The following is an 8,492-nucleotide window of genomic DNA, read 5'->3' as shown; positions in this document are numbered from 1 at the left end:
CTGGTGTTACTTAGAAAGGTGAATCTGTGTGCTTCATTGCTCGAAACCAGCTGCATATTTGCTGGGAGGAGGCCTGATTTTACTGTCTTACTGATTCTTTTTATTTTACTGGCCGCATCATTTTTTTGCATATTGAGCTCTATTTTCACGAGTGGCATTGTGTAATTTTCACTGACAGTCCAAAATGGACTTCTCTCCTATGGGATCAGTGGCTTCGCGTGGGTTTGGTAGGGGGAGAGGGTTCCTACAGACACCGGTGGAATTACAATTTGATAGTCCCAGTCACAGAGGTGAAAGAGCAGAGGTTAGTGAAGCTGTAGCCTCTCCTTTGAGCCATTCTGTGAACATTTCACAGGACACCAGCCCACTCGCCACTGACCCCTCACCCATTACTGCAGACATTGCCAGTCAATTGAGTGCTGTCATACAACAAGTGGGTCAGCAGGTAGCACAGAACATTATCACCCACCTTAGTCCATCTGCTAGCACCCCTGGAGCAATTCCTGCTTCTTCAACAGCCATTAATGACAGGTCAGTTTTACATGCTTTTGATGCCTCACATTCCCAGTATGTTCCCCACAGAAAAATAAAAGATCCACCCTGCTTCAGGGGAGACAACAATGACACTATCTCGATTCGTGAGTGGGAAGACCTCATGAGGAACTTTACTAAAAAAGGGAACTTGAGACCAGAAGAACATGTGGAGGAAATTATCGTTCATCTTCGAGGCAAAGCTAGAGACGTCGTAAGGTTTGGAATCAGAAACAGTGAGACTGACATCTCCTACAATCCTGAAGCTATATATGGCCTCCTACGAAAGCACTTTGACTCTGCTCCATGCTCCCCTCTTCCATTGGCTGATTTCTACACCACTCTGCCCGAGAAAGGTGAGGATGCATTTGACTATTGGCTGAGGCTCCATCGTGCAGTGGATATTGCTACAGAGCGCCTGAAAGAGCAGGGTAAAACAATGGACTGCCCAGGTACTGAGGTAACGCGCATGTTCATTAGAAACTGTCCCTCTTCTGAGCTTGTTGTGACGTTTCGCTCAAAGACAATAGACAAGTGGACTGCTTGTGAGGTTCAGGACATTTTAAGCGAGTACCATTCTGGAAGGTCGTCAGTAGAAAACAGAGCCCCTGAAAAGAAAGTGTCAGTGAACATATGTCATGTTGCTACCCCGTCGCCTACTGTGACGTCTGGAGTAGCTGTCCCACAACCAACACAAAGCAATGACACTGCTACCCTGGAGCGTCTAATTGGCATGTTGGAGAAAGTCCTACTCCAGAGACCCACAGCCCTGGGTCCAAACAGACAGCACGGCCCACGAATCCCCAAGATAAGTGGCCTAAACGAGATGCCTTGTACGGTATGCAATAATGCAGCTCATTCTGCTTTCACTCACTGTCGTGACCAAAGGCTATGTTTTCAGTGCCATTCACCTAATCATTCGCAACGCACCTGCCCTAACCGCTCAAGGTCTGGTTCTCACCAACAACCGGAAAACTAGTAGATCCACTCTTTGGGGAGGGGAGTGTGGATCCTAAAAGTGGACCTCCAAGCCATGACACTGATGATCTAGAATCTTTGTATGAGTCACTCAGTTCTTTTGCCCCTGGACAGACTGTTATATTCCAATTAACACACAAGATCAAAAAAATTGACAGTTTGTTTTATACTGATGTTCTTGCTGTTGATGATGTTAAGCTAAAAGCAATGATAGACAGTGGCTCTATGTCGTGCTCCTTGAGTGAGGCTGCTGCCAAGCGTATTCTGGAACACAGTCCCAACATTAGAACAAGTCCTGCTAATGGCATTGTTGTGGTCGGTGCTGGTGGTCACCAAGTTGCACCTACAGCAATCTATGATTTGGAGGTGATTATTTATGGTTTCAAGCTGCTCGTTCCCACGCTTATCATCCCAGGGCAGGAAGAGGATATGATTGTTGGCAGCAATGCAATTAAGAAACTGTTGCACCTCTTGAAAAGCTCTGATAGCTACTGGAAATGTCTGGCTGCGCCAGTTGATGTTGCTGACGATGACACTTTTCGGTTCCTCTCCATGCTTTCGAATACTGAGAAATGGAAGAGTGGATCAATGCCTGAAAAAATTGGCACAGTCAAGCTAAAACAGAGTGTGACGCTTGAACCTCAATGTGAACACCTGGTATGGGGGAAACTTCCTGCTTCTGCACCTGTGTCCGCCGGGAGCACTGTCATTGTTGAACCAACACAGTCAAGATCAAGACCCAGAAATGTATTGGTGGGGCGTGTTATTTCACCTCTTTGGGGAGACAGATGGGTCCCCCTGAAACTGATTAATCCAAGTAGTGTGAATGTTACCCTGAAGAGAAACTGCAAGATTGCAGATGTTTCCCCATGTGTCGCAGTGGAGGAGCTGTCTCCACCAGATAAAATCCAAGTAAACATGCAAAGTGTCACTCAGGACTCTGCTTCTACAAGGTCTCCCAAGCAGATGGTAGATGCTCTGAAACAGCTTGGGTTGGAAGATTTGAATCTTAGCATCTGCGAAGTCTCCAATCAGTGGAAGGACAGACTTCTGCAACTTGTTGAGAAATATGAGGTTGTCTTCTCACGTGATAGGATGGATTGCGGGAAAGCTTCAGACTTTGTACATAAAATACACCTGTTGGATGAAAAACCGTTTCGCCTGCCCTACCGTAGAGTGCCACCAAGTCAATATGAGAAGCTTAGAACTGCTCTCAATGAGATGGAGGAAAGAGGCATTATAAGGAAGTCACACAGTGAGTACGCGTCTCCCCTGGTCCTGGTTTGGAAGAAAGATGGCTCTCTGCGCATTTGTACTGACTTTAGATGGCTAAATGCAAAGACGGTAAAAGACGCACATCCCCTCCCTCATCAGGCAGATGCCCTCGCTGCGCTTGGAGGCAACGTCTTCTTTTCCACCATGGACTTAACCTCCGGCTTCTACAATGTGCCGGTCTTTGAGGAACACAAGAAGTACACAGCCTTTTCCTCACCTTTCGGTCTCCACGAGTATAACAGAATGCCTCAAGGATTGTCAAACAGTCCTGCAACATTCATGAGAATGATGATGTCAATCTTTGGAGATGAAAATTTTAGCAGCTTACTCTGCTATTTGGATGACCTGATGGTTTTTGCCCCCAGTGAGCAGCTGGCCCTTCAACGTTTGGAGATGGTGTTCTCACGCCTGCAGCAGCATAAGCTCAAACTTGCTCCAAAAAAATGTCACCTGCTGAGAAGGACAGTTAAGTTCCTGGGTCACATCATCTCGGAGGACGGGGTGAGGAAAGATCCTGACAAAATGCAAGTCATAATGGATGTAGGCGAGGCTGATCTGATGGAAGGTGATGGCACCACACCTTCCTGGAAGAAGATCAAATCTTTTCTTGGGATGGTGTTTTATTATCAACATTTCATCGCTGACTGCTCTGCCAAAGCCAAACCCTTGTTCAGGCTCCTCTCAGGTCAACAAGTCAAGTCTACGAATATGAGAGGAAGAAAACCCAAGAAAAGATCTCCAACTGCACCAGCACTCACTCCATCAGACTGGACAGCTGCATGTCGAGACTCTTTCCAGGCCCTTAAGACTGATCTGGTTAGTGGTGTCATTTTAGCTCATCCTAACTTCGATGAGCCCTTCATCTTGGCAGTCGATGCTTCGTTTGATGGTATTGGGGCTGTCTTGTCCCAAGTGCCACCTGGTGAGACCGTGGCACGGCCCGTGGCCTTCGCCAGCAAGACACTTTCCCGCTCACAGATGAATTACCCTGTGCACAGGTTAGAATTCCTGGCATTGAAATGGGCTGTTTGCGACAAATTTAGTCATTGGCTCAAGGGGAGGCACTTCACTGCTTGGACAGACAACAACCCCTTGTCCTACATACTCACAAAGCCTCGTCTTGACGCCTGTGAGCAGCGGTGGGTGGCGAAGCTTGCAGCATATGACTTTGATCTCAAATTCGTCCCAGGTGCTAAGAACATAGTTGCAGATGCTCTGAGCCGTGAACCATTTGTAAAGTCATGCGTGAGTCATCGCCTGATGAAGGAGCCTTACATAGCACTGTTAGATGAAGTAAATGGTGTTGTCAGGGGTACGGTGCAGGATGCATTTCGATTCACAAACAACTGTCTGGCTGTTCAAGAAGGAGAACCTGGTTCATCAAGTTCTACTGCTGGGGCTGGTTCCCATCCTGGTGAGGGCCCCATCAGTTCTGAGGAGGTGTCAGCCGTGTTGAGTGCCCATAGTGATGGCATGCTGGTTAGACTGCCAAGTGCTAGCCCACCATTATCCCAGCTGCAGGTCGAAGATCCTTCGACTGTCGTCCCTCAGAGTCGGCTTTTGAGTCTTCAGGAGCAGGATCCAGCCATAAGCAGAGCCTTATTCTACATGCAAAGACATAAGAGACCTACCAGGCGGGAAGCGGCATCTGAGCCAAATTGCACCAAAAGGCTCCTCAGACACTGGGAAAAGTTAAGGGTACAAAACGGTGTTCTGTACAGAGTGACTAAAGACAGCAAGTTCAACAAAAAAGTCTTCCAGTTCATCGTGCCGGATAGCCTCAAGCACCAGATTATGGTTGGCCTACATGATAATGCTGGCCATCAAGGCCGTGCACGGACTTTCTCTCTAGCCAGAGAAAGATTCTTTTGGGTTGGAATGAAAAGAGATGTTGTGAACTATGTTCGCCGCTGTGAGAGATGCGTTGTTGGCAAAACACCTGAGCCTGAAGCCCGTGCACCCCTTGAAAATATTCAGACTTCAGAACCAATGGAATTAGTGTGCATAGATTTCTGGACTGCTGAACTGGGTGGCAGCAAAACAGTTGACGTCTTGGTTGTCACAGATCATTTTTCCAAGATGGCACACGCATTCCCCTGTCGTAGTCAGTCTGCAAGACATGTTGCTCGTCGGCTGTGGGATGACTTCTTTTGTGTGTATGGGTTTCCAAAGAGGATCCATTCCGACCAAGGGGCCAATTTTGAAAGTAGGCTGATGAGAGATCTTTTGGAAATGGCTGGAGTGGAGAAATCGCACACCACCCCGTACCACCCAATGGGTAATGGTGTTGTGGAACGGTTTAACAGGACTCTTGGAAACATGTTGAGAGTGCTTCCCCCGACAGCGAAAGCAAAATGGCCACAAATGCTACAGACATTGACCTTCAGTTACAACTGTACGGTGCATGAAACTACCCGGCTTTGCTCCATTTTTCCTCATGTTTGGCCGAGTACCACGCCTTCCCATTGACATTATGTTCCAACATGTCCTCCAAGATGACAAGGTAGTCAGCCGTAATGAATTTGTCACTCAACTGAGGAAAGACCTGTCTGAAGCATCACGTATTGCTCGGGAGCAAAGTCGCCAGGAACAAGCTCGCCATGCCAGACTCTACAACAGAAGAGTCAAGGGATCCCCATTGGCTGTGGGCGATCGAGTGCTACAGGCCAATCGCGGTGAGAAAGGCAAGAGAAAACTCGCTGACAAATGGGACTCAGCTCCCTATGATGTCGTGTCTGTGCGGCCAGAGTTGAACGTGTACAGGATTAAGAATGTTCAAACTGGCAGAGAGAGAGTTGTGCACAGGAACTTCCTTCTTCCTATTGATTTCCTCAACTCGGCTGCTGATGAAGCCTCTCATGTTGACTCAGATGCAAACGATGTGGCTTGTGGAAGTCATGGGGACTCAATGGTGAAGAAAGGTGATCGTTTCACACAGACCATGGATTGGCTTATGCAAACTCCTGACATTGTGATCTCTGTCGGTAAGGATGATGAGAATGACGATTTGTTGGCTGATGTACTCAGTGATTCTTTTTCTGATGATGATGTTGCCAACACTCCTGTTTGGGAAGATGGCAGAATGATGCTGGACCAAGCTACTGCTGTCCCTGGTTGTGTCCTACAAGGCCCAGAACCTGCTATTGATTCAGATTCGGTCTCAAGTTCTCCCCCTGATCCAGATCCATCTTTGGTTGTACTCGCCCTTGACTCAGACCAAGTAAAGACAACTCTGCCATCTGGTCTAGCTGCAGGCAACACAACCCCTGACTTGGCTTTAGGCCCCGTTCTTGTGCCAAGTGTACCGGCCCTGGACTCAGTTAGGGTGTGTCCCTTGCCTTCCAGAGTAGATGTGGACGAAGATGCTGTGGTTTGCGCTCAACCTCAGGTTTTGGGTACAGTACGTACTGATGCAGTCACTACTAGATTTGGTAGACATGTCAGGCCACCCAATAGGTTGATAGTTGAGATGTCAACACAGACAGTTGGGGATGTTGTTTCGGTTTCAGGACCTTTTGTTTCATTCCTGAAGGGAATTTTTGGGGTCTAAGTAGCCTTGTTTTTTTTTTTTTTTTTTTCTCTCCTTCTGAACTCTATTCCGAGTTGTTTTTGATGGAGTGAGTTTGATATTCTTGTATTTTTTTTGTTTGTTTGTATCCTTGGAATGTATTTTGAACATGTGTTGGGAGTTGTTTTGGATGTTTGGGAGGTGTATATGGCATCTTCTTTCTGTCTGCAACGAGTGTGGGGTATGGTGCCACCCTGTTCTTTTGCACTCCTTAAGGGAGGATCCCTGGATTGACTGTGGTTTACATCTGTGCTCCTGTTTCGCTTTTTGTGGACGGATTGTAATTTTTTTTCTTTCTCTTCTACTCTCTCCGTTGTTTTGATGTTGTTCGGTGCTCGCCCAAAGTTTGACAGAATTTAGGGGGGTGTGTGTAACGGAGTAAATAAGTTATTAAATTACTGTAAAGTTTGGGACGCAAATATTATTATTTATGTTGTTTTATTTTGAAAAGCCCAGCGGAGGTTAATGCTGCGCATTGCTTGAGTTGGCGCAGTCTGTGTGATGTCTGCTGGTGGTAAGTTGGTCTCCTGTTCACCAGTCACATTCCTGTTAAAACATGTGTTTTATAGTCTATAGAGAATCATGAAACAATGACGGTTAATAACACAGTGTTTATGGCGAAGTTAATATGCAGTTTGAGTTGCTGTGTTTCCTTAATATGTAATAGTGAGCTTGGAAACTGAGCTATTAGCCTATTCAATGCTAACGGAAGCTAACCGCTAATTAGCTGAGATGCAGGCATTGATGTGCACACTGTAGCCTTATTTGCTAATGTCTGACTCTATTTTTAGTTAATGCTGGAGTGAACTGGTGACCAACTGAGAAGATTTTTATTTGTGTTCCATGTTTCAGGTATGTTTTGTTGAAGTCTGTTGATTTTGTGTGTATTATACATTGTAAATTGATTATTTGGAGAACAAAATGTTCATTTTGTTTTATTTCTATCCATTTAAATCGTATATAATGGCAGATTGATATTTTCTTGTTTAGTTATGAACATATTTTCTTTTGTTTAAAAAGTATCACTATACGATCACGCATTGCTTGAGTTGGCGCAGTCTGTGTGATGTCTGCTGGTGTTAATGCTGGAGTGAACTGGTGACCAACTGAGAAGATTTTTATTTGTGTTCCATGTTTCAGAATAAACAGTGCCATATGTTTCATCTATCCTGTCTCCTGGGAGTGATTTAAAAGAGCGACAAGCAGAGCAAAGTAGAAAGGGTCACACAAGTACTAGTAAAATGCAGTTTTGCTAGTAAAGAGTAGACTCTACTAGTAAAGCAAAATTGTCTACTAGTAGACAACCATGTGTTACGAGTAGTACTAGTAGAGTTGTAGTATGTTACCAGTGAAAACACAAGCCTTTCCTGGTACTACTAGTTTACCAAAAACCTTTAGGCCAACAAGTAAAACTTAAATTTGTTAACTAGTACTACTAGTACACTTAAAATCTCACCTGTTGTAGTAGACTAGTAGCACTAGTTGTATAATTCAAATGGCTTTCCATATTTAGTTTACTAGTAGTACTAGTAGACCTAATGCAAATAAAGTAGGAGGGATTAGAACCAAATCCAGGTCAATGATTGGTTGGAATATTTTCAAAAGCCAATGAAAAGTCTGGATTTGTTTTTTTTTGGCCTCTTTTAGCATATAATGCTAACTAGTAGTACTAGTGACACTATACTTCTCTAGTAAACATAGGTGAGTACAGTTAGTAGTAGTACACATGTTTGCTTCAGGTTTAAGCTGTAACCATAGGAATGTGTAGGAGGAAGCTGCTCATGATATACAAAAAATGTATCGTTCAGCATTAAAATAAAGTGGAAGCAGATGAAACATGAGTAAAAGAACATTTGCTCAGGTTGTTTTCAACACATGACCCACGCACTTCAGTCTCAATTATTATTTTATTTTTTTACCAATTTTATCAATAGGTACACTTTATATTTTTATTTTGATCAGATTAACATTTTTTGAGATATGGACGATTTTTGTGCGATTTTCCTTATTTTTCTTCCATCACATAGGAAATATAAATATGGTATAGTAATAAGCTCCACCTACTCTCTCAGAATATAGAAAAAGATCTGCTATACATCCTATATATCTGGTGGACATGTCAGACCCTAAAACATGAAAA

This window comes from Gouania willdenowi, chromosome 14, assembly GCF_900634775.1.
Source record: "Gouania willdenowi chromosome 14, fGouWil2.1, whole genome shotgun sequence".
Lineage (NCBI taxonomy): Eukaryota > Metazoa > Chordata > Actinopteri > Blenniiformes > Gobiesocidae > Gouania > Gouania willdenowi.
This window is presented reverse-complemented; position numbering follows the sequence as displayed.